The following is a 24,701-nucleotide window of genomic DNA, read 5'->3' on the forward strand; positions in this document are numbered from 1 at the left end:
GCTGTAAACTGGAAAAAGTTAGCCCAATTTACTGTGTTGAGTTGGCATTGTACAGAAATGGACAGCCATAACAGGTCTAGAAATGTTAATTTTTTTTTATTTTTACTTTTCCATTTGCACAGGGGTAACACATTGTACTAAATATGTAAGGTCATATCTACATGGGTTTGATTACAGAAACTAAAAAGTATTCTCTATATAATAAAAAAAAGAATAAGATAAGACTACAAGTGCAAGAAGCAATTTAAATATGTTAAGGGACCATTTTCATCTTCAGAATTAAGGATTATTTTAATCTTACATCATTGCCTTTTCTCTTTTACTTGCCTTTTTAGTTATATCTTAAGATTCCCTATTTTTAATGTTCATACAGAGATTTCTTTAACTGAAATACCGAATAGTTTATCTGGTGTGGAAAACTATAATAGTACACAGGATCCTAATGAGATAATTAATCATGTGAAATAGGAAGTAAAGGGCTAAAGGTGTAGGGAAAGTGGGAAGGGTGGGGAAAAGGTAATAAGGGAGAGGAAAAAAATATGAGAAACTGAAAAAATGGAAATAAAGTGTTTGTAAATGGGGAGGGGAGGAGGGGGTGAAGGGAGGGCAGGGACAAGGGGAAAAACGAGAATTAAGACTTATTATGCAAAGGTACAAGATCCCAGTGATGAATGTAACTGTACTGTATACCTAGATTGTACCAATAAACTTGACAAAAAATTTAAAAAATGGGCATCTGAAATAGACATTTCTCAAACAATGATGTGAAATCAGCAAATAAACATATGAGAAAAACATTCAACATCTCTGATAATTTGAGAGATGAAGATGAAAACGACACTGAGATTCCACCTTACCCCCAACATAATGGCTGCTATCACAAACTCAGCCATAAAGAATGAGAAACTAGTCATTTGTAGGTAAATGGATGCATATTGAGGCCATAGTCATGTGTGAAATAAATGGGACACACATGTATAAATACCGAATAGTTTCTCTGGTATGAAAACCTAAAAGTATAAATCATGTTCAAATTATATAACTGATGATGTGATATAGTAAGAAAAGGGCTAAATGAGTAGGAGAAGTACAAAGGGAAGGCAAATGGAAAAGAAAAAAATATAGGAAAAGGAAAAAATGGAAGCAAAGTTTTTGTTAATAGGGAAGGATGGAGGGGGCAAAAGGAGGGCAGGGGTTTGGGGGTAAAATAAGAACCAGGACACATCATGTAAAGGTACAAGATCCCAGTGATGGATATAACTGTACCGTATGCCTAAAGAGCACTAATAAACTTAATGAGGAAAGAAAAAAGAAATCAACCAATAAGAAATGCTGGTAGGGCTGTGAGGAGAAAGGAAGCCTTCATTGTTGGTGAGAGTGCAGACTGGTGCAACCACTGTGGAAATTAATATGGAGACACCTAAACCAAATAGGAGTATAAATCCCATTTCACCCACCCATCCCTCTGCTGGGTATCTTTCCAAAAGAATTAAAGAATTATAACACAATGATATAGGCTCACCCATGTTTATAGTGGCACAGTTTGTAATAGATAAAACTTGGAAACAGCCCAGTTGCCCATGAACTGGAGACTGGACAAAAAAGATGTTTTTGTTTTGTTTTGTTTTGTTTAATAACATGGAATACTACTCAGCAATAAAGAATGAGAAACTAGAGACATTTATAGCTAAGTGGATGCACACTGAGGCCATACTCTTAAGTGAAATTAATAAGACGTACATGTGTAAATACCAACTAGTTTTTCTGTTGTGAAAAACTAAAAGTGTAATTCAGGATCAAAATGTGTAGTTGATATTGTGTAATAAGAGGAAGAAAAGGTCTGAATGAGTAGCTGAAGTGGGAGGAGTAGGGGCAAGGCAAGAAGGGAGAAGAAAAAATCTGCGAAGAAAAACATGCAAACAAAGTTTTTGTAAATAGGGAAAGGTGGAGGAGTTGAAGGAAGGGCCAGGGAATTATGAAAAAATAAGAACCAAGATACATCATGTAAAGGTACAAGATCCCAATGATGAATGTAACTGTATTGTATACCTAAACTGTTTCAATAAACTTAATGGGTAAAAACGTTTGATAACAGCCTAACAGATTTAGCTATGTAGGAAGAACCTATCTAAAAAGGGCAAGGAGAGTGGAGTGGCTGTTAATGTTGTCAACATGAAATCCCAGGGTTCAATCTCCAGAAGTACAAACAAATAAATTGTGAAAAAGTTTTTAAAAAGCCTTTGATAGAGAGAAGGTAAAACTACAGCAAATTCAGGGAACCAGCATAAGTACTGGAATAGACAAATAAGTTTGAAGCATGCAGTTGGATAAGAATATTATTGCTTAAAAACTGTGATTAATTTCCATCATTTTATAGACTGAAATATGTCTTTATTAGCATAAAACTAAATGTCCTCTGTGTTTTGTCTCATTTTTGTATCTGATCTCATCTGTTGAATTTATTCAAAAGGTGGACTTGCTCCATCTAGTCAATGAGTGGACTTGCTCCTCAGTCATCTCTAAAGACGCTACTGATCTTTGCCCTTTTGGATTTAAACCCTGTTCTTCACTTATCTAAGTGTTACATATTCATTAAGACCATAACCCAGTACAATAATCAGCTTTTTGAAACTAGGTGGTGAGCTATGAAACTGAAACGTGTGTTATTGTGTTTTTCTTTTAAGATGAAATATATTAATGTATCAGTTGTTTTTTCTAGACTAAAACTTTATTATTCAGGTTTAAATACACTGTTAGCACTTTGTGACAAGTAAGTGGGTTCTGGATTATAGTTTGACACTTGGTCTCTAACAATTTTGACATCACTGCATTAGGACAATACTCAACACGTATTGTGTAAAGGAGAAAAGGTTGGTTTTGGACCATGATTTCAGAGGGTTCACTACATGGACAGCTATTTCCGGAGTAGAAACATCAGGGCAGAAAGTCCTGCTGGAAGAAAGCTTATCAGCTCATGGCATCTGGAAAATACATCCCAAAGTGTCTTTTACTAATGTAGGCATCTCTCAATCCAGTAGAGTTATCAATTAAGATTGTCATATTATAATGAACACTTTCAGTCTTCTCTTGCCTCTCTCCTAACCCTATCCTCTGAAACTTCATCATGCATTGTTTATATCTCTAACATGACATTCTATGCATGATTCCACCTATTCACAATCACCTTGTATCATCCTTTATGACTGCTTTGTTTCTGTGTTTCTACCTAGAATTGCTGCTCTTTGAAAGAAGAAAATAATATATGATTTGTATTATCAAATTAGTATTACCTAATTCTAGCATAGTATTTCTTCAGTAAGAGGACATCTAGTACTTGGAACTGGATAATTCTCACTTTGGGGATGCCACAAAACACACACTTTATGGCAGAGGAGATTACAATAAAAATATAAAAATATATTCTTTCAGAATTTGAGCACCAAACAGATAATTCTACATTTTCTGCACAAATTAGTTAAAATATTTGTGAAAAACTTTCACAATTTTGTCTTTTCTCATTGTAGCACAGTAACAGTTTAAAATATAAAATATTATTTTTGAAAATTAAGAAGTTATTCAACTATATATATATATATTTAATATATGTGTATATATATATTTATGGTGTTTATGGGGGTACTTAGTAGCATGACTACTCTTTCCTCAGTAGAGGTGAGTGATATTCTCAGTCCCCTTCTCATGACACTCAAAACTGTCTCCAGCCATTGCCAGAGGCCCCACGGTGTAGCCACCACTTGTGCACACACCAGTTTGCAGTGTGTGTGTTAACGATGCTTGCTGAAGCTGAGTAAGGCATTATGCTCACAGAGTGCTTGGTCTAAACTCCATACATCTCTAATGTTTAAAAACATTCAGATGTTCTTTGATAATTTTTAAGCATGAGTCCTTATGAGTGTTCGTATTTTACTTTGCACAATTACCTAAGATATTGTGGTCTCCAGAGTTACCTTGTCTTCTTCCTCAGCCTCTTCCTACTACTTTCTGCCACACTGTTCATGGAAGATGTATTTCAGGAGAGACATTCCCATTTGGATTCCTGTATACCAACTGTGTCTAATAACAGAGATACGGTTTTAAAACATAGTCCTACCTTAGAACTATTTCAGTAATGATACAGGCTTGAGTTGTCAAAGCTCATAGTAATATTGCTGAACTTTATTGACTTATGCAAATTCATGAGGTTATTCAGTAAGAACAAGATGTAGCTACAGATATTTTAAATCTCACATAAACCTCTATGCGGACTAATTTGTTTTCCTTTTCTTGAAATAATTTCAAATACATACACAATAGAATTGAACTAATAATTTTCAGAGGGCCCAATTATTCCTAGACCCATACTCTCTCAGAGTGTCAGGGGCAAAGGAGGATAAAGGATATTTACCCTTTCAGTTAACAGAAGAGCACTTTAATGAGTTACTATTATAAGGAGTTTTCCTCTCGAAGCCTCAGGCAGAACTGTTACAGGGCATGTCACAGTGCCTAAGTGGCTAGAGATGACTGTGTCTCCATGAACAGTCAGCCTTTAACCAAGGAGTGCTAGACACCCAGGGGAGGTGACCTTGTTAATATACAGTCTTTCCTCAACAAAAGAGAAATATACTAGAACTTATGTATCTAAATGTATTCATGTTCTCCCCTTTCAATTTTTTCAGTCGTATTAGTTTATACCACTTTCACCTCATCTAGGGAAAACTTTCCCAATGTGTCAGCCTCTGCCATATGATTGCACCCCAACTTCAAATATATGACATTTCAATAGTGTTTGGGGGAACACGGATTCCATGGCAGAGAAGGTTAAGGTACAAATATATTCTTTCAGAATTTGAGCATAAAATAGATAATTCTATAAGAATCTACATTTACTACACAAATTTGTGAAATACTCTTGAAAAATCACACAATTATGACTTCTCTTGTTATTGCACAGCATGATTTTAAATACAAAAACAAGATTTTTTTTTACAATGAAGAAGTTATTCAACTACACTTGTCCTCATTTGTGCACGGACGTCTTTCCCATTTCCTCCTCCTCATCTCTTCCTCCCCCTTTCTTCCTCCATCCCCCTCCTTCTCCTCCTTCTCTTCTTGTTGTTCTTCTTTGTTTTTATATTTTGTTTTCTATTCATAATTGGTAAAGAGATGAGATAAAGTGATAAAGTAGATAAGTAGAAGAAACAGTGAAACACCATCACAGTTGCAGAATTTTACCTAGCATGATGATGATGGTTTAATTGGTTCACATAGTTTGATTTGTGCCCGATGGGCTGAATGTTCTTTTCTCTCACTTCTCAAATCAAAATTGATTCCGGGGTAGTTTTTACTTTCAAATGAAACAACATTTCACCCTATAAATAAAACAACTCACGCTCACATTTACTCCAAAATCTTCCTCTATGTATCTTAAGTATTTGAATGAATGTACAAGAGCAAATGCACACAAAATAAGTGAAATAAATAAGTCACACATGTGTAAATACCGATTAGTTTCGCTGGTGTGAAAAACTGTAATAGTACATAAGATCCTAATGATATAATTGACCATTTGAAATACGAAGAAAAGGGCTAAAGGTGTAGGGAAAGTGGGAAGTGTAGGAGAAAGGGAATAAGGGAAAGAAAAAATAGGAGAAAACGAAAAAAAAGGGAAATAAAGTGTTTGTAAATGGGGAGGAGAAGATGAAGGGAGAGCAGGGATGAGGGGAAAAAATGAGAACCAAGATCTGTCATGTAAAGGTACAAGATCCCAATGATGAATGCAACTGTACTGTATCCCTAAAATGTACCAGTAAACTCAATGAGAGAGAGAAAACACTCATATGTACTTATCAACTGAGTGGACAAGATCCTGGTGTTTATCGTTTCATCCCTGAGAGTAGGATAGTCCTGACATTCAATATAATAAATTATTATTAAAATGGAAGACTGAATGGATAAAATGCCTGCAGCCACTACTGTCACAGCATCATTTAGAGTAGCCTGTATTATTTTCTCCATTTTTATCCATGTTTGCCAGAGCTGTATTCATCACTAGCTGGGCCATGGTTAGGTCCTCTGAAGATGGACAGGAGACAGTTTCCTCTTAGAATCTCCTATGAAGCAAGGTGCTGTGCAGCAAAATAACTCATCCGTGGAGGGACTGTGGCCCAATTCAGTGAATTTGAAATGATAAAAGTAAGGAAATGGGGAAGGTCAACCAGATAAATCCCTTTTTATTTTACTGGTGGATTATTCCAATGTACAATATTTTATGAGCCTGTTGGAAGATACCCCATGCCACCAAATAAATTTTAATGATATCTTTCTTCTGAAGTCAGAGCCAAATTCATATTATACTGTCTTGCTCTTGTTCTTTCCTGACTCCTTTTTAGTTTCTTTTCACTCTGGCTCCCCTTGGACTGAACTAGCCAGTCATGTTTTTATAAACATTGCCTCAATCTCTGTTTCCAGAAAAACCTGATTAAGACAGGTGGCAACTAAGAGAGCATTTAAATAAATTATCAGGTTTATAAAACTATTAGCAAGTGAAACTAAGAGTCACATTGAGTCTATCAGCCACCAAAATATCTATACTTTCATTTAAAACTGGATTGTATCCCTTGTGAAGGAGAAAAGTGCCTTATAACTAAAAATTGTTTAATTTTATTTTACTTTGTAATCTTCTATAATTTTTTATAGTCATTTGGTCTTTACTATGAGAGCATTGATCATCATACTAAATAAGAAAAGATTATCCAACAGAAAAATTACTGCCCAAATGTCAAATAACTGAGAATTTAATTTTGGCATGTCTAATAAAAAGCTATTGTTGTTGTTGTTGTTGCTTTATTATTATTAGGAAATCATGAAGAAAGATGATGGCCATGAATTATAAGCTGTCTATTCTCTAAATTTGTACTCTAGTTTTAGCCAAATTTAGCACTGATGCAATTGGCAAAATTTCCACATTTTTGTTTTATACAGTAGAAAGTTTACTTGATGAGAAAAGATAAAAATTGTAGGAAGCCCTAAGTAGTGCCATAGCAATGATCATCTGGCTTGGGAATAATCATTCACAAATTCTAGATGGAATTATGGTATCTCTGTATCTCTAAGAATGGCCATCTTTGCAAAAATATTTTTCCTTTATGCAAAATATAAAACCATGGCAATTGAGATACACCCAACCCTCTTTCAATCTGCAAAATATAGGGATTTAAAATATGATACTATATTTTCATCTACATGTACTTTTTTCTGTGGTATGGTGCTCAAACTCAGAGTTCCATGCATAATAAACTCATGATCAAATTCTGAGCTATATCTCATCTTTATCTGCATATTTTAAACTGTAGAAGATCTTCCTCCATATCACATATAAGTGAACATGTTTTCACCAAATTCAGAAACTAAAAATCTGACAGTGAAAATGTTATAATAGTGGTGTTTTATGAGTTTGATTTCCCATATAAAAAATAGTGGTGTTTTATTTGTGTAAAAACTAAGAGGAGATATATAAGAGGAGTGAATTTGGCTCAAATATTCCCTATGGTCATTCCAAAGTTTCCTTGAGACTGCATCATTATCTTTTGCAGATGCATTGTAGTATCTAGTAATAACAATCTGTACCATTTCTCTGCTTCCCATACGAACCCAAACTCTTAATATTTATCTTCATCATCAAGAGTTCATCACTGCCTCTTATATATTATATCAATTATATATGATTGTTATATTCGTTAATTCAATAAATATTTATTTTTAGGACATAGTGTGAGCTGAATGAAAAAGTGTTACAGTGTTTGTTACCAGTGAAAGTGTCTGACAACCAAATAGGCAAGTATATCATAAGCTAAAAGCCATCTGATTAAGCTCTGAAATCTTTAAGAGCACAGATGGAGTAAGCCTCCTCAGAACTTAGGAAAGACTTTCTAGAGGAGCTGACATATTAGCCAGATCCTAAAGTGAGATGCTTTTATGAAAAACAGAGAATCTGCAAAAACTTATAGATCATGAAAAACGGTTTGGGTAGGAATTCATTTTGAAGGGGCTGCACCCAATAAAAAGTACTAAAAAGCAAGACCACAAAAAGAATGCCAGGACAGAAGGTATTTGTGATGAAAAACAACAAATTTGAGTTTTATCATAAAGTGATGGGAAGTCACTGAAGCGCTTCAATAAAGATGCTCTAATATATCTTAAAAGACAAGTGACAAAACTGAAAATTCGGCTGAGGAAGAATGCTTAAAAGAGGTGCGTGGAGATGGGGGCTAACTCTAGAAGCAGTATATTACAGACAAGACTATAGCACTCTTCTAGTTGAGAGATGATCTTCTGAACTTGAGTAACTCTAATAGGCATGGTATGGCAGCTCTGGGAATAGGATTCCCAGACCTCCACCTGCAGAAGGTAAAATTAACTGAGCCACACAGCTGTTGTACTCCAAAGTCGATCTGTCTTCATTTTCACTGAAATTACATATCTCATATGATAAAGTTCAGTGCATCAGGCTTGATAAACTAAAGCAACTCCTTGGAGATGTGGGCCTCTCTTGCTGGAGTGAATTTGGCTCAAATGTTCCTGATGGTCATTCCAAAGTTTCCTTAGGACTGCATTATTGTCTAAGATATTTCAACAAAGTTACTTCCTTCTTTCCTCTCTTCCTCTCTCTCTTTTTTCCTTTTTCCTTTGATTCCTTACCTTGCAATCTTAGCTGCATAGAATTCCAACAATTTTTTTAGCCTCCAAAATCCTTTCACTTTTTCTCATAAGAAGTTCCTTAGTATCTTTAATCCCTTACTCTCTCAGAGAAACTAAATTGACACAGATAAAAAGGAGGAAACAGATAGAAAAATCAAGTATTAGTGCTACATTTCAGACCTATATTTCTAAATAGTTAGAGTTATTTTTCCCAGTTATAGAAAATGCTTAAAGAAATTTTTACCACTGATACTGATCTCTGTTTTATATAGGTTGAAAAGTATGCAACAAACTTTTGAGACTCCAGTCCTCATGTGGCTAGTGGTGTTGATGGTCTTGGTGGTGGTAGTGTGTGTGTGTGTGTGTGTGTGTGTGTGTGTGTGTGTGTATGCTTTCATCTGTGAATATCTAGAGAAACAATTTATTTACCAATTTGTTCATGAATGTTCTCATATCATTTTCTCTGTCTGATTTTTTTACATTATTCTATGGTTATTCTGAATTTCCAGTACCTTAGACAGATTACCAATGAACACTTTCAGTTCAGAGACAGAATAAGAACAATTTGTGTTTCAAAATGAATACTGTTTTGCAAGGTACACAACTCAAAAGTTGGATCAGTTTATTGAAATATATTTGAACATTCACCTCCCTGACTTGGAAGACAAAGATAAGGTTCCAAGCTAAAAGGGAATGAAAGTTGGAAATCGAGAGTGGGGTTTCCTATGCAGTGCTGATGAGGGCTATAATAAACATTTTCCTGAAAGATAACTTTTCTCAGGCCAGAGAAGAATGCTTCTTCCACCACTGTATCACAAGAGCTGTTAGAGTGGCAGTGTGGCTGCGTCCAGTTGTGTTAGATTTCTCTGCAGCTATGGTCATCGAACCTCCTAGCTGCTACTATGTATGGCTGAAAAGGCAGAAGTGGACCATGTACACATTCCTGAGAGCAAAGTATTCAGTTTGGTTATCCTGTTAATGGTGAAAAATTTCATGCAGAAAACAAACACCAATCAAGTGAAAATATACTCCCAAATCCCAATTACATTTTTTCCATTACAAACAGAGCCTTAATGTCTAAATTCAAATTATAGCATTATAATTAGTATGTATCTATCACATTTGTAGGAGATACTTAAGTTTCAGCTGTTTATTTGATAATCAAAGAATAAGTTGTAGTAAAACAGTCTTTAGTTGATAGGCCTCGACTGTAAAATAGACATACATTAACCAGAGAAATTATTATCGGAACAATAATGTGTGTAGCAAATAAACATATTTGTAGAAATTAATTTTGTGCACACAGAAAATGGGGTAAGAATTGTGCTGTGAGTAGGTTATACAGCAATCTATTGAACATTTAGATACTTTTTTGTCTTCTTTTCTTCATTAAGTTTATTGGTACATTTTAGGTATACAGTACAGTTACATTCAGCATTGGGATCTTGTGCCTTTGCATGTTGTATCTTTGTTCTTACTTTTTCCCTATTCCCCAGCCTTCCCTTCATCCCCTCCACCCTTCCCTGTTTATGAAGGCTTTGTTTCCATGGTTTTCCTTTTCTCATATTTTTTCTTTTCCCTTTTCCCTTTGCCCTACCTCTCCCACTTCCTCTACTCTTTTAGACCTTTTTTCCTATTACATAGTATCAATTATACATTTTGATCTTTACGTTTTTGTCTTCTTTGAAGTTTTAATCTACTGGAAAGATAGATACAAAATAGGTAAACATACAAATAAATTTGTAATTAGAGTTGTGGAAATTACTATGAAAGAAAATTAATGCTGTATAGGGGAGTAATAAAGAAATTAATTTAGATTGCAGAAGTATTGGAAGACATGTTTGAAGGCTTAGCTTTTGAACTCAGACCTAAGAGAAATAAGGGTCCACCAAATAAAGAATGAAGTAAATGTTTTTAGCAAGGAAACTACAGGTACAACATCAGCAGCAGATAGAAGTGTGACACTTTAAATGTTTTGTATTATAATTTTGCTGCAGTTTAAAGGCAGTCTAACTACCATATGAAATTATATGATGTGTGATTAACATGTAGAGTAAAGATCAATAAGGAGTTTGGCTTTTATTTTAAGGTCAATGAAAAGCTTTTGAAGATAGTTATGCATTTTAAACTCATTTTATTTGTTTGCTTATAGGGAAATGAAGTGATCTGTTGTGTTTTGTTTTTGTTTTTGTTTTGTTTTTGCCAGAATGATTGGGATTGAACCAGGAAAAAAACCTACTGAAGTACAGATAGAAGATGGTATTTTATCTAGCACACTGCTGACAGCAGTGGAAGAGAACATCTCAAATCAACATTTTAGATTTGTAAAGCCCAATATATACTTACAGAGGTAGAAAATATGGAACAAATAAATCTGGGCAGCTGCTGATGATATCTAACTCAGGGAGAAGGAAAATTTGAGGAGGATGAAGTCACAAAAGCGCATGAAGTCACAAAAGCGCACTACTTAAATTTCTGTGTTCAGGAAACTTATCTGCTCTAACAGTGACACTTGTGAGTGAGACAGGTGCATCGATAATACGGGGACAACATGCATACATTACGACCATCCTTAGCAAGCTGAGCATGACCACTCACTAGTGTCTAGGCTACATTTTTGAGTCCCCTCCCATTTACCTTTTCTACCTCCTTCTGATCTAGTGGAGGTCAATAAGAAATGGGCTCCATATAGCACAATTCAATAGATGTGTGTTCATGTTTCCTTGCATTTGACATCTCTCTGGAACTGATAAGTGCTTTTTGTGTTTTAAAAACTTTCTTTCCTAATATCATACATTTCTGACAGTTTTTCCCCTTCTATAGTGAATCTTTAGTTTCCTTTAAAGTTTAATTTCTTTTAGTGACTCAATAAATACTAATATTTCTAGTCCTTCCACTATTCCCTTTAATCAGTATCTCCTATTTCTCTTGCCATCAGCCTCTATCAGTGCAAAGGTAATTCACACACAGCTTCAAGCTGGTCCTCGTCTCATAGCAGCAGACAATATCTGTAGTCATTTAATACTCTCTTACTTCTTTGAAACTTAAAAATTCAACACATGTGGTACAGCACATCCAGAGCCAAACCCAGGAGTCATAGCTTCCTCCATCTTGGTAAATAGGGCCATCATCCATTCATTTTTGCAAGCATAAAAACCTACAAATATCCTCAGTACCGGAATCTCCCTCCCTCACCTGCCAGCTTACTCACCACTTATATCAGCATGGTCCACTTCTTCTGAACTTCCTTGTTATCTCAATGCCATTGCCTCTTTTTGGATCTCTGGGAGTTCCTTAGGTAGTTTTGTGCTTTCACCCTTGAACTCTTCCGATTTATTTTCCACATTGCAGTGAAAGTGGATTCTTATGAAATTTAGGATTATTCAACATCCACACCTTTTAAACGGGTTTTAAAACAATCCTTTCAATGGCATAAGAACCTTTAGTGCTTTCTGGGTAGAAGGCAAAACTTTTGACAGTAAAAGCTTTGACAGCTTTCTAGACTATGGGAGCTGATGTCTACCTCTCCAGAAACACAGTGCAGTATCTGCCTATTTGACATTTATGTTTTATTAGTTCTTTAATTACCATCCTGCTTCTTTACCCCTGTGCTGTATATGCTAACACCACCCTCCTAACACAATACACACTCACGTTGGTCCTTCGGATTTCAGAGCTACTGCCATTCCCTCAGCCAATTTCATTGGGCTCTCCAAACTTCCACAAATTCTCCAATACTGGCTTTTATCAAAATGTGCCATGTCTTTCTAACAATTTCTGTCCCCTCCACTAAATTGGAAGCTTCATGAGAGCAGGCATAAGGGCCATTTTGTTTTCTGTTCTTGAGCACAGAGACAGATGCAAAGAGCATCTCTGTGACTTAGAAAAGAGACGATGCAAATTAGAAGACATTGTAAATATTTGTCAGGGGACTGAATGACTTCTAATCAAGACCATTCCTTTTATACAGTCTTTGGGCACATCAATAACAGAGACACAATGCAGTGGTGTCAGCATATGATTCTGAAGCGCTATATCAGTTTTCGTCATTTTCCTCATTCTGTTCTGCTATTAGGCGTCCAATCCATAAAATGGGAACATGGCAAGTTCTCTCTATTAAGTGTCAGCATGACTCCCAAAACATCCTAACACTTCACAGATCCACTCTACAATAAACATAAATTTCCACTACTAATTAGGTGTCACCACCGACACCACCGCCTGGCCACTGTGACTGTTGAGCTGTGTTAATTGATTCTTGCTGTAAAAATAACAGGTAATTAAGAGGGACTGTTTTGTTTGAAATACTCTTGCCCTCACACAAATATCCCCGAGCATACACACTTCTCCCATAGGTATTCATACACGAAGGTACAAGCCTACTATTTTTATCACCATACCACCTCTACCTGGATTCATTTTTCATGCACGGAAGGAACATACATTTCACATGTATTTTTTAATTGAGTGGAATAACCTACGATCTGCCCTGAAATGTGTATAACAATTCATGTTATATATTGCAGATGAGGCCTTGTGTGTATAGCCTTTCTTATATGAAGTTTTCATGTAAATGAATAGTGTAAAAATGGGTATGCTAATACTGAACAGAACTCTTTCTAATAGAAGGCAAGTATGCCCCAGTGGCATTAATTTACTCTTCTTTTTTGGCCTCTCCCTCTCCTTCAACTTCCAGTTAAGTAGCACAGTGGCTTTTCACCTCTCCTCATGGTTCATCTGGCCCAGTAGGGCTCCTTCTCCCAATTTGCCCACACTGAGCCATGAGCACTAAATGAAGCGAATAATTTCGAGCACCGTTGGGGAGGGGTGACAGTGGGATGGGGAGGGGAGGGGACAGCTGACAGTGAATGGTGTCAGCTGCAGAGCCAGCAGAAAAAGCCGACATCTTAATAAAACAGCCTCAGGCGAAATCCCATTAAAGCCTTCAGAAGCTTGTTTCCCTGCAGTTGAGCAGGTAGGCGTTGAGCAGTACGAGGCAGCCCTGAGTGCTCTCAGGGAGCCCAGTTCAAAAAAAAAAACTGAGTGCATTTTCTTCTTAATATAAATCATCCACCAGTATAGCTCCTCAGAGTCATTTGCAAGGCAGAGAAAGAGCGAGGATAGGAGAAAGGAAAGGAGGGAGGAAGGGAGAGAGCTGGGGGGAGATTGGTATAAAGGGATGGAGCACCTCTGTCACAGCAGGCGCCGCGTGCAGGCTGCTTGTACACCCATTAGTGGAGCAGTGAAGACCTCTGGTTGACCTTTGGAGAGGCAGGGGAACAGGCAGAGCTCGGGCAGAATGACAATGAAGATGGGCATCCAAGAGGTGCATTGTCTGGCTGGCTCCTAGACCAAGGAGATGGCAATGAGTTCCTCCCAAGTAATACTGTTGTGAAGAAGCAGATGGGTTAATTGCATAATGACCGCACTTGAGAAGCATAATGAGCCATTGTGGTGGAGTCTACAGTAATAGAGAGAAACCTGCATGTACATGTATGTGTCCCTCCCATGCTTATAGTCAGTACCTGCAGCCTGGTTTAGACTGAGTGTTGTACAGAAGTATGTTTTCAGTGTTCAGGTAGTACAGCTAAAAGAGCTACTCCGGATGTTTATTTGATGATGGGCTAGATATCAATGTTTTCAAGTTTCTAGGAAAGAAATTCCTGCTTTCCTAGCACTTTCTAAGTTATCTGGTCAGGAATTTCATTACCATTTCTAAAATGTGTTCATCCCATCGCAGCTATAGATCATTTCCAAAAATAATAAAGATATTTTGTTGATAATAACAAATCCACCAGCAACATTTTAAAATCATGAATTTGAGCACATTTAGGTTGATAACATAACATTTATTCAATCTATATAATTAGATGACATTAATTAATAACATTTCTAGCTATTCCTTTTAGTTAATGCAAGCTTATTTTACTCAGTGCAATCTATGTGGTCCTGAAAAACTGAATGAATTTAAAGTGATAATTTGAGACTAATTTGAATGTACAAGTCTCAATATTTAAATAATAGCCTGTAATGAAACCTTAGTAAGGTAAATAATGTACAGTGGTGTTTTGCTTTTTATTGTAGCGACAGTTTTAGTAATGCTTCCTGGAGGTTCTTTGCTGTAGTTAAGTTTCACAAGTATAGCTTTTCACACTGGGGAGCTATGCTCAACAAACTTCAATTCACTTGCTGGGAAAAAATGGTATTACTTCTAGAAGTGTCACAAGAGAAGGCTAAACAGAAGTTTAATTTAAATATTTTCTAATTAATCAAAGTTCACTTTTAATCTGTTGGGCAATCTGTAAGCATAAAATAAAAATGCAAACATTTAGCTTTCTCAACCTGCTTGAGATTGCTGGCTGCCATGTAAAATTCCAGGCTGCTCTTCAGCCATCCCATCAATGCCTCTTCTCTGTGTCCTGCCCTGGCCCCTTATCTGATTTCAACTCTAAAGAAAAATATCCAATAGGATGGATGAAGTCTAAGGGATATCAATAAGAAAGTAATTAATGTTCTAATTCTGCACAGTGCCTGTTTTCTTCTGTATCTTAGGGGTTCTTTACTTGTTTTTCTTTCTATAAAACATACCATAGTATTTCTTTCAGATTGATTAAAGTGCTTTTTTTATAGTGCCAAATGAAGTCCACTGCAAAACAGGCTTGCACCAAATGAGTATCTTTAATGTTCTAGTGTAGGTATTAGGTAAAACATCTCTTTTTCCTTTTATTTTCCTTGGAGTTCTGTTTTACTACACAAGAACGTAAAACACATAATGCCGTGATGTGGGTGAACCCTAGGTAGAGGATACAGCTCTGAGGTTGGTTCACAACACTTACCTCAAGGAGGTGTTATTAACTTCATAGTTTATGGTATAACTAGCAAAGGTTGTCATTAGCATGCTCTTACCTTCCATATGTGATCTCCATTTGGAAGGGGTCTTTGTCTCTGCTGGGTCTGAGTAGCCTACTAAGTCTTTTGTTTCTTTGTATGAGCACGCATGGGAGCACAATATGAATAGAGTTGTTGCTGGTGTTTTTTTATTTGTTTGTGCTTATTGCAAAGTATCCTTTTTCTGTGTGTAATCATGGAGGATGTCATGATTCTTGGGAAAAGATCAAGGATTTGAGGCTTCAGGATTGTATGTTTGGACATTTTCCAACTTTAGGATGATTACCATTTGGTATAGATCTAGCAGATCAGAGTAACTACGAGCGCAGCAGGGTAGAGTGTGAGAGTTAAACCTCATCTGCAAGGACAAAGGCTCACGAGTAGGGAGAGACCTCTAGTGTTAATACCTCAAACTGCAAGAACCTCTGCAAACGCTAAACTGGTTCCCTCTGGGAGGGTGAGAGGACAATAGGAATCTTACAGAACTTATATTTTGAGGTTCAGAGGGATTATGTCCAAAAGGACTTGCAACTACACTTTCCTTTGTGAAAGACACAGACCCTGGTCTTTACAAACTAACTGAGCAGAGTAGGTTTAGCTCAAAGCAGCCAGAGCTTCTCAGTCTTTGGAACATTATTATGTGGAATTGGGGGATATGACGTCCTCAGCACCCAATATTCTGTTCTGTCTCTTACCAATTTCTGGACCATATTGAATGATTATGCTTATGCCTTTAAAGACTTAACATATGGGCTTAAATACATTGAAATTATGGAGTTCATACACTATCCTCTTTTTTTTTTCAGTTTTAATTGAGTTTATTGGTACATTTTAGGGATACAGTACAGTTACATGAATTGTTGGGAATTTGTGCCTCTACATGACATGTCTTGGTTCTCATTTTTTTCCCCTTGTCCCTGCCTTTTTACCTGCTTTTTACAAAGAAAATTGCCAGGCAGGAACTTAAAGGTTTGCCATGTATCACATGCCTACTCCAGACTGGACACAGCTCAGTTGTTGAAAGAAGCAGCTCCATCATTAGCTTAGGGAAATCACGTGGCTACTCTTTGCAGAAGCAAGTAGAGGGTTCCAGAGGATGGCGCGCAGCTCCTCCTGAATGGGAGCGTCAATGGGAATGGGGGAGAATCCACTCCTCAAAACAAGGAACATGCTGTCTAAGTTTGTCGGGGAAATAAGAGTTCACTGTACTCACTCTCCACTTTGCTCACTCTTCCCCCCTTTTTTAGGCTTATCTTTTCATTCCGTGTAGATGTTATATTTTACATGAGGTTGCTCAGTAATAGTAACATCCAACACTTACACAGTCCTGACTACAGGCCCAGGTGCCCTCACCTTGCGCCTCTCTCTCTCCCTCCCTTTCTCCTTCCCCTCTCGCTCTCTCTCATCTAGAGAAGATAGATTGGTCATCACTCAGGACAGACTGAAAGAGCATGTCATAAATTCGGCCAATTGGCATTCCTAGAGGACAAAAAGAAGTCACCCAGTGGCCCTCACCAGAAATTACATGTGTGGCAGTAACTTCTTTCACTATGTTAATAAAACACTTGCTCAAAATGGTTTTATCCATCACCCAAATCAAGGGAGCCAGGAAGTGACATTTTAACATGTTCTTGGAATGGAAACCATCACCTCTTGATCAACATCAATAACTCTCATATTAATTTAGCTCATTTTCTTTCTGGAACATCTAAGTGTTGAATGCTCAATTTCTAGGATTTATTCTGTATGCATTTTGTCTCTATGTATTTGTTTAGGTTCTGTACTTATGCACGCAGTTATTTCTTTTCACTGTTTCTATGCAATACCCAAGTTCTACTTTATACATCCAAAATGAGTCTCATGTGTTCTGTCACCAAAGGTGATTTATCTTTCACACATTACTAGTAGAGGCATTAATTTTGTTGACAATGATGGTTAGAGCTACTGTGTTAGCAAGAGGGTTAATGACATAGTGGGAAAACTGATAAAAACATTTCAAATGTAGACATGACAAAAACAAAATGTGAGATGTGAAGACTAGAGAAATGAAATAGACTTTATATATGAGAATTACACAATAAGGTAAAATTAACATTGCTATTACTTGTGGGGGGGAAGTAATTTGCAGGGTTTATTTTCTATGTATTTTGTTTAGGTTCTGTACTTATATACAAACTTGTTTCTTGGCTATGTAACTATCTAATACTGCATTCTACTTCATACACCCAAAAGGATACTTATGTGTTCTGTCAGCAAAGTTGGTTTTACCTTTCCCACATTATTAATAGCAATGTTTTCTTCCTTTTTCATAATAAATAAGGTTCAAATGGTATAACTGGGAGTGTGAAATAGGAAGAAGATGGCTAAAGGGGAAGTGGGAAGGGGAGGGGAAATAAGGAAAAAGAAAGAATGTGAGAAAATGAAAAAATGGAAACAAAGGTTGTAACTAGAGAAGGATGAAGGGGGTGTAGGGAGGGCAGGAGTATGGGGAAAAAACAAGAACCAAGACCTGCTATGTACAGGTACAAAATACCAATGATGAATGTAACTGTATCGTTTGCTTTAAATATCCCAATAAACTTAATGGAAAATAATAGCAACATTAATTTCAACTTATTGCATAATTCTCAGATATAAAGGTTACTTTCTTTCTCTCTTCTTTACATCTCACATTTTATATTTTCTCATTTCTGTGTTTGAAATGTTTTCATTACTTTTCCCACTATGTTGTTAACCTTCTTGCTAGCACAGTAGCCCTAATCACCATCATCGTCACCAAAATGACTGCAAAAAACTCTGGATTTTCTTTGCACTTTAGCTCTTTCTCAGCTACTGTCAATTCAGCACATTCAAGAGCCTTTGAAATGTAAACCATCCATGCCTCCTCCATGGTTCACATGCACCAGTGTCATCCATAGCAGTAGTAAGAATATCCAAAGACCTTTCATTAGCTTCTCTTTCCCTTTGTCCTTTCCTTCTACCATTTTCTTTAGATTGCTCTGTTCTAACCACATTGACCCTTTTGTTTAGCAACATATCAAAGTTATGACTGTGGCTCTAAAATCACTTACTCTAGATTTGACATGCCTCATTAATTTTCTTTATTCAGCTTTCTTTTCATATATTGACTCACCAACATTTTCTTTGATTAACTTTTTCATCTTGTTCTCTGTCCTTTTCTGTTTTAATTCCCTTCATAGCACTTTTACCCTCTTGGCATACATTGTTTTTAACTTTGTTTCCATTTAGCCCCTGAATCCTAAGGTTTTATAGACAGTACTAATTTGTGTATTTCACTACATTATCTGTAGTACCAACAAAAAGCAGGTGCTCTGTAAATGTTGAATAAATAAGAGAAAGACTACGTGAATGAAATCTGAGAGATTTAATCAACTATATTCCCAACTTTAATTTCAATTTTTATTCATCCTTTTCCTTCTAAAAATCATCATGTTTTTCTTGTATTTTGATTGTGTATTTGTATAGTACACTGTTCTAAATTTGTTAATGGAATATTTTCCCAAGTATCTTTTAGGATACTCATTTGAAATCACAAAAGCCATATGACAATCTCAATAGACACAGAAAAAAGCATTTGACAATGTCCAACACCCATTCATGATAAAAACTCTACAGAAAATTGGAAGAGATAGTCTTTATCTCAATCTGATAAAAGCCACCTGTGGTCAACTGACACCTAACATGAAAAACCTGAAAGCTTTCACTCTAAAATCAGGAACAACGATGTCCATTGTCACCACTCCTGTTCAGTATAGTTCTTGAAAGATTATCCATAGCAATTAGACGAGAAAAAAAAATTAAATGGAATAAGAATAGGAAAGGGAAAAGTTAACTTATCATTATTTGCAGATGACATAATTCTCTATCTAGAAGATTCTAAAAACTTCACTGAAAGACTTCTAGACTTAATAACAAAATTTGGTAGCATAGCTGGATACAGTCAACACTTAAAAATAAATAGCCTTCTAGAATACTCATAAACTCACTGAGAAAGAAATGAGGGAAAACAATACCTTTCACAATAACATCCAAAAAATGCAATGTTTTTTTTTATTTGCAAATCATGTATTTGATAATGGAATTATATTTGAAATCTATAAAGAACTCTTAGAATTTAATATAAAAAATAAATAGCTGAATTTAAAAATGGACAGGATTTTCATAGCCATCGGTACTTTGATAGTATATACATGGCACATCAAAGCATTTTGGACATCACTAATCATTTTAGAAATGAGATACTGCAAAACCACATTTAGATCTTATACTGACTGGGATGGATAAGATGAAATAGATGGACAATAACAAGTGTTGATGAACATGTGGAAGAATGGGAACCCTCATATGCTATTTATAGGAATGTAAAATGGTACAGCCCTTTGAAAAATAGTCTAAAAGTACCTGAAATCATTAAATATACAGTTACCATATGTTGAGCAGTTCACCCCAGGTATACACCCAAGAGAAATGAAAACTTACATCCACATACATATACACAAAAGTTTATAACAACATTATTCATAATAACCCAAAAGCCAACCAGCTAAGCATACATCAACTAAAGAATAAAAGGTGGTATATCCATCCATGCTGTGAAATATTATTCAACTATAAGTAATGAAGCTTCCGTACCTGCTCCAACATGGACGAACCTTGAAAACATGTTAAGAAAAAGGAGCCAAATTACATGCAACAGCATGTTGGGTGATACCATTTACATGAAATGTTCAGAATAGATTAACCCACAGATACAGAAAGTACATTAGTGATTACATGGGTCTGGGAATGTTGGCAGCTGGGGAGTGACCACTGCACTGATGATGAAACATTTAGAGCTTTCTTTGATACATGCAGCCTGCTGAGGCCCAGGTGCCATAGATTCACCACTGGTCTGGAAATTACTGGTTTCTTTTCAGGAAATGAAGGTATTCTAAATTGTAGTATTGTCTGTACAATTCTTGTAGGATAATTAACCCACTGAACTGTACACTTCAGGAACATTAAATGGTATTGTGGGTTGTTTCAAAAGGCTGTTAGAAAGCTAGGCATGGTGGTCTGTAATCACAGTCCTTGGGAGGCTGATGCAGGAGGATCTCAGTGAGTTAGAGATGAGCCTGGGCTGCATAGTGATTTCCAGGCCAGTCTCAACTACATAGGGAGACCCTGTCTCAAAAAATAAAAACATAAAAAAAGTTTATTAGAAAAAAGCAGTCAGACAAGGAATAGTCAGAGGAAGGGAGTAATTTTTCTCAGTGAAACATTTCTGCATTTTAGAAACCTGACCAAGGAAAATCATCTCTATAGCAGAAATCTAGATCCCTGGAGTAAGGATATTTCTGTCAGAAAGACATAATCCTTGAGAAGCAGAAAAGAATTTAATTATATTTAAATAACAGCATTTAACTTCGGAGACTTGTCTAAACATCATTTAATTTCTATAAAGTGTTCCTTTGTAGAAGAAGAAGATGAAGACAGTTTACAAGAATTTTCTGCAGAATAGAAATGCTTTGTGGAACACATCCTTTGTACAAAACCACTGCCATGCAGGTAAGGCCTATCTCTCCCTTTACACACAAGTAACAATTATTCATTTCAGTAACACGTGGTATTCCATCCCTAAGAGTATCCATTTCATCAGACGTTCACTAGAGGCTTTCTTTTCAGGGCCACTCCACACACTAGCGTCTGTCCCAGTCCCAATCCCATTCTGCTGTCTTCTCTTGCCTCTTACTTGTTTCTGATTGTAATGTCACTTTTTTAGAGATGACTGCTTCAAATTACTTAGGAATCAGTCTAATGAAGAAAGTAAAAGACCACTACATTAAAAACTATAGTACTCTCAAAAAGGAGACAAACAGGATATCAGAAAATAAAAATAGAAAGATAACTCTTGTTTTTAGGTAAAAAGAACCAATATAGTGAAAATGATCATACTTCCAAAATTTTTGTACAGATTGTATGCAGTCCTGATCAAAATCTAGAAGCATATCTCACAGAATTAGAGAAAACAGTGCTAAAATTTATTCAGAACCAGAAGAGACCTAGAATAGCAAAGGCAATCCTGGCCAACAAAGGCAAGGCAGGGGGCATCACAGTCCCTGACTTGAAATTATACTACAAAGCTACTGTGATTAAAAATAGCATGGTACTGGGGTGAAAAAAAAAGAAACAAGAAAGACCTAAGGATCATTGGAACAAATTAGAAGATGCTGAAACAACTCCAAATATGCCAGCCACCTTATCTTGGACAAAGAAGCCAAAAACCTTTACTGGAAGAAAGCCTCTTTTTTTTTTTTTTCTTTTTCATAAAGTTATTGGTACTTTTAGGTATACAGTACAGTTACATAGTTACATTCATCATTGGGATCTTGTACCTTTACATGATGCATTTTGGTTCTCAATTTTCCCAATTTCCCTGCCCTCGCTTCCACCTCCCCTCTTCACAAAGACTGTTTCATTTTTTCCTTTTCTTATATTTTATCTTTCCCCTTCTTTCTTTTCCCTTACCCTTCCCACTTCCCTTACTCTTTTAGGCCCTTTCTTCCTATTTCACATTATCATTATACCATGTGAACCTAGTTACACTTTTAGTTTTTTACACCAGAGAAACTATTCACTATTTATACATATGGGTCCTATTTACTTCACTTAAGAGTATAGAAATCCTCTTTAATAAATGGAATGCAGTTTAAAATTACAACTGCAGTTATTTTTCTTTGATTGATTTTTCTCCGCTGTCAGATGACACTTAGCCATTTACTTAATTGTTCACTGTTCCTCTATTCTCGAACTTTGCTGAACTGGGAAGGACTCTTAAAGTGACAATGAGAATCAAAATAAGAAGTAAATGCAACTGATTTCTACACATCAGAACTCAAGACAATTTCAACAGCAGCCCCAAGAATAAATTTGATCTCCCTGTCCTGGAGTCTCCAGTAATGGATTTATGGATAACACATGAGGCACTTTAGCACCACTTCACATATTTATGCAGATCACAACTGCTGTCCCTGAAAACTGTAACGTTCTGTGGCACCAAAGGACTTATTCATCACTCAGGTTGTAGTGATTGCCATTTCCTTGTCACTTCATTGGTTCACTGATTTTAAAAGTTGCATTGTATTCAGGTACATTTATATAAAAAGAAATGACTCCAATTAAGATATATACTATGATGCAGTTTGACCAGTGTGTACAGCTATTTAATCACCACCACAATCAATGTTGTATTAATTTTAAAATCAGTAGGATTAGGGTTTGTCCACTACCATCAAAAGTTTCCTCTTAGGACAGGACATTTGGCTCAGTGGTTCTGATGCCTGCCTCGCAAGCACAAGGGCCTGACTGCTATCCCTGGTACCAAAAAACAAAAACAAACACAAAAACAAAAACTCAAAAAATAAAGTTTCCTCCTAACTCTGCCATCAGTCTCCCAACTTCTTGTCCCAGAAATCCAAGAATGTATTTCTTGTCACTACTGATTTGTCTTTCTTGATCTGGAATTCAATGCCAGTAGAGTTGTACAGGATGTTCTTTCTTCTGTTCACATTCTTTCCTCTGCAAGTTTTTGAGATTTATTCAAGTAATTGTATATCAGGAGCTCATTACATCCTTGTGGACAAATACTGTACTGTAAAGAATACCAAAATATGTGTATCCACTCACTTGTTAGTGGATATTTGGTATTTTCGGTTTCAGGTTGAAAATTTTAAAAAGGCATTGTAAATATTTGTGTACAAATATTTGTGCTATGATGCTTTTATGTCTTCAGGGTAAATATCTATGAGTGGGATTATTGGATTGTGTGATAAGCATAAATTTAATTTTGTAAGAAAATTTGAAATTGTTTTTCAAAAGTGATTTTGCTATTATATAACTGTATGAGTTCCTGTTGCTCCATATCCTCCAAACAGTTGATATTGTCTATCTCTTTATTTGTACTTTTCAGGTTATTCAATGATAACTTACTATAGATTTATTGGCCTATGTTTGTTTGCTAGTTAAAGATCATTTATGTGCTTATTAGCCATTTTTGTTTCATCTTTTGATGCTCAAATTTCAGATAATTTACAAATTAAGTTTATCCATCTTCATATTGACTGGTAGGAATCTTTAGTCTAGCTGTCAGTGTTTTGGTTGGTGTACATATTACTAATATTTCTCCTAGGATGTGGTTGGTTTGACTTTTTCCTAATTTTGGGTTTTGAAGGGCAGTAGTGTTATATTTTGATGAAGAATAATGTTAATTTTTACTTCATGATTTTTGTACTTTATATACTATATAAGATATATTCACTTGGCAAATTTTGTGGAGATTTCTCTATGTTTCTTTCAGAAGATTCCTAATTTTTAGCTCTGAACTAGGTGTCTAGTACTGATTTTGGATTAACTGTATAGAGTGAGATAAAGGTTAAGATTCAATTTTCCCCTCCAGATGTTTGTCCTGATTTTCTGGCTCTATTTATTAGAAAGTAAGTACTTTTTATTCATTAAATTCATGAGCATATTGATTGAAATCAATTGACCTTATGTGTTGTCTCATTTCTGCACTTTGCGATATGTTCTGTTCTATTGGTATGTATATCTATTATGTTTGGATTCTGTGTTGCTTTCATGACTATGCATATCAGCATCAATTAGTGAGAATTCTGTTTTTTTATTGTTTTTCCTTTTGAAAAAAATTTTTGTTACTCTAGGTTCTTTGAAATTTCTATATAATTTTAGAATCAGTTTGGCAATTTCATTAAAAATTTATCAGCTGGTTTTTAGCATGACAATCATGATGACCTTATCTTTGTGATACTTATATGTACATACAGAATAGTCTTTCAGTCAAACATCACCATATGATCACAAGACACTAAATGGCATAAGGAAAATTCTTATTTGTTGTCCTTTAGTAGGATGCCATCTAAAGAGGACATACATATTGGCCTATAAATGTACCTGAGAAGTTCATGTCCAGCCTCTAATTTTAGTGTGTGACATTGTTTCAACTCTTTGGCATCTCAGAAACCTTAAGTGTGGTAACACATATAACATATACATCACATAAATTCTTTCTTTTTTTTTTTTTTTTTTTTTTTCGGGGGTTT

General features: G+C 35.8%; 1 long non-coding RNA gene across 1 annotated transcript in view; it reads right to left on the reverse strand.

Annotated features, from left to right (window-relative positions):
- LOC104866877 overlaps window positions 1–14,061 on the reverse strand; it is an 18,318-nt gene extending 4,257 nt beyond the window's left edge. The window contains exons 1-2 of the long non-coding RNA XR_002025571.1: window positions 13,886–14,061; window positions 3,942–4,074 (exon numbers count right to left, since the gene is read on the reverse strand). This is a non-coding gene — a long non-coding RNA (uncharacterized LOC104866877). The remainder of the gene's footprint in view (window positions 1–3,941; window positions 4,075–13,885) is intronic.
- Window positions 14,062–24,701: the final 10,640 nt, after the last annotated feature.

This window comes from Fukomys damarensis, unplaced genomic scaffold (assembly GCF_012274545.1).
Source record: "Fukomys damarensis isolate Sample0158 unplaced genomic scaffold, DMR_v1.0_HiC HiC_scaffold_14, whole genome shotgun sequence".
NCBI lineage: Eukaryota > Metazoa > Chordata > Mammalia > Rodentia > Bathyergidae > Fukomys > Fukomys damarensis.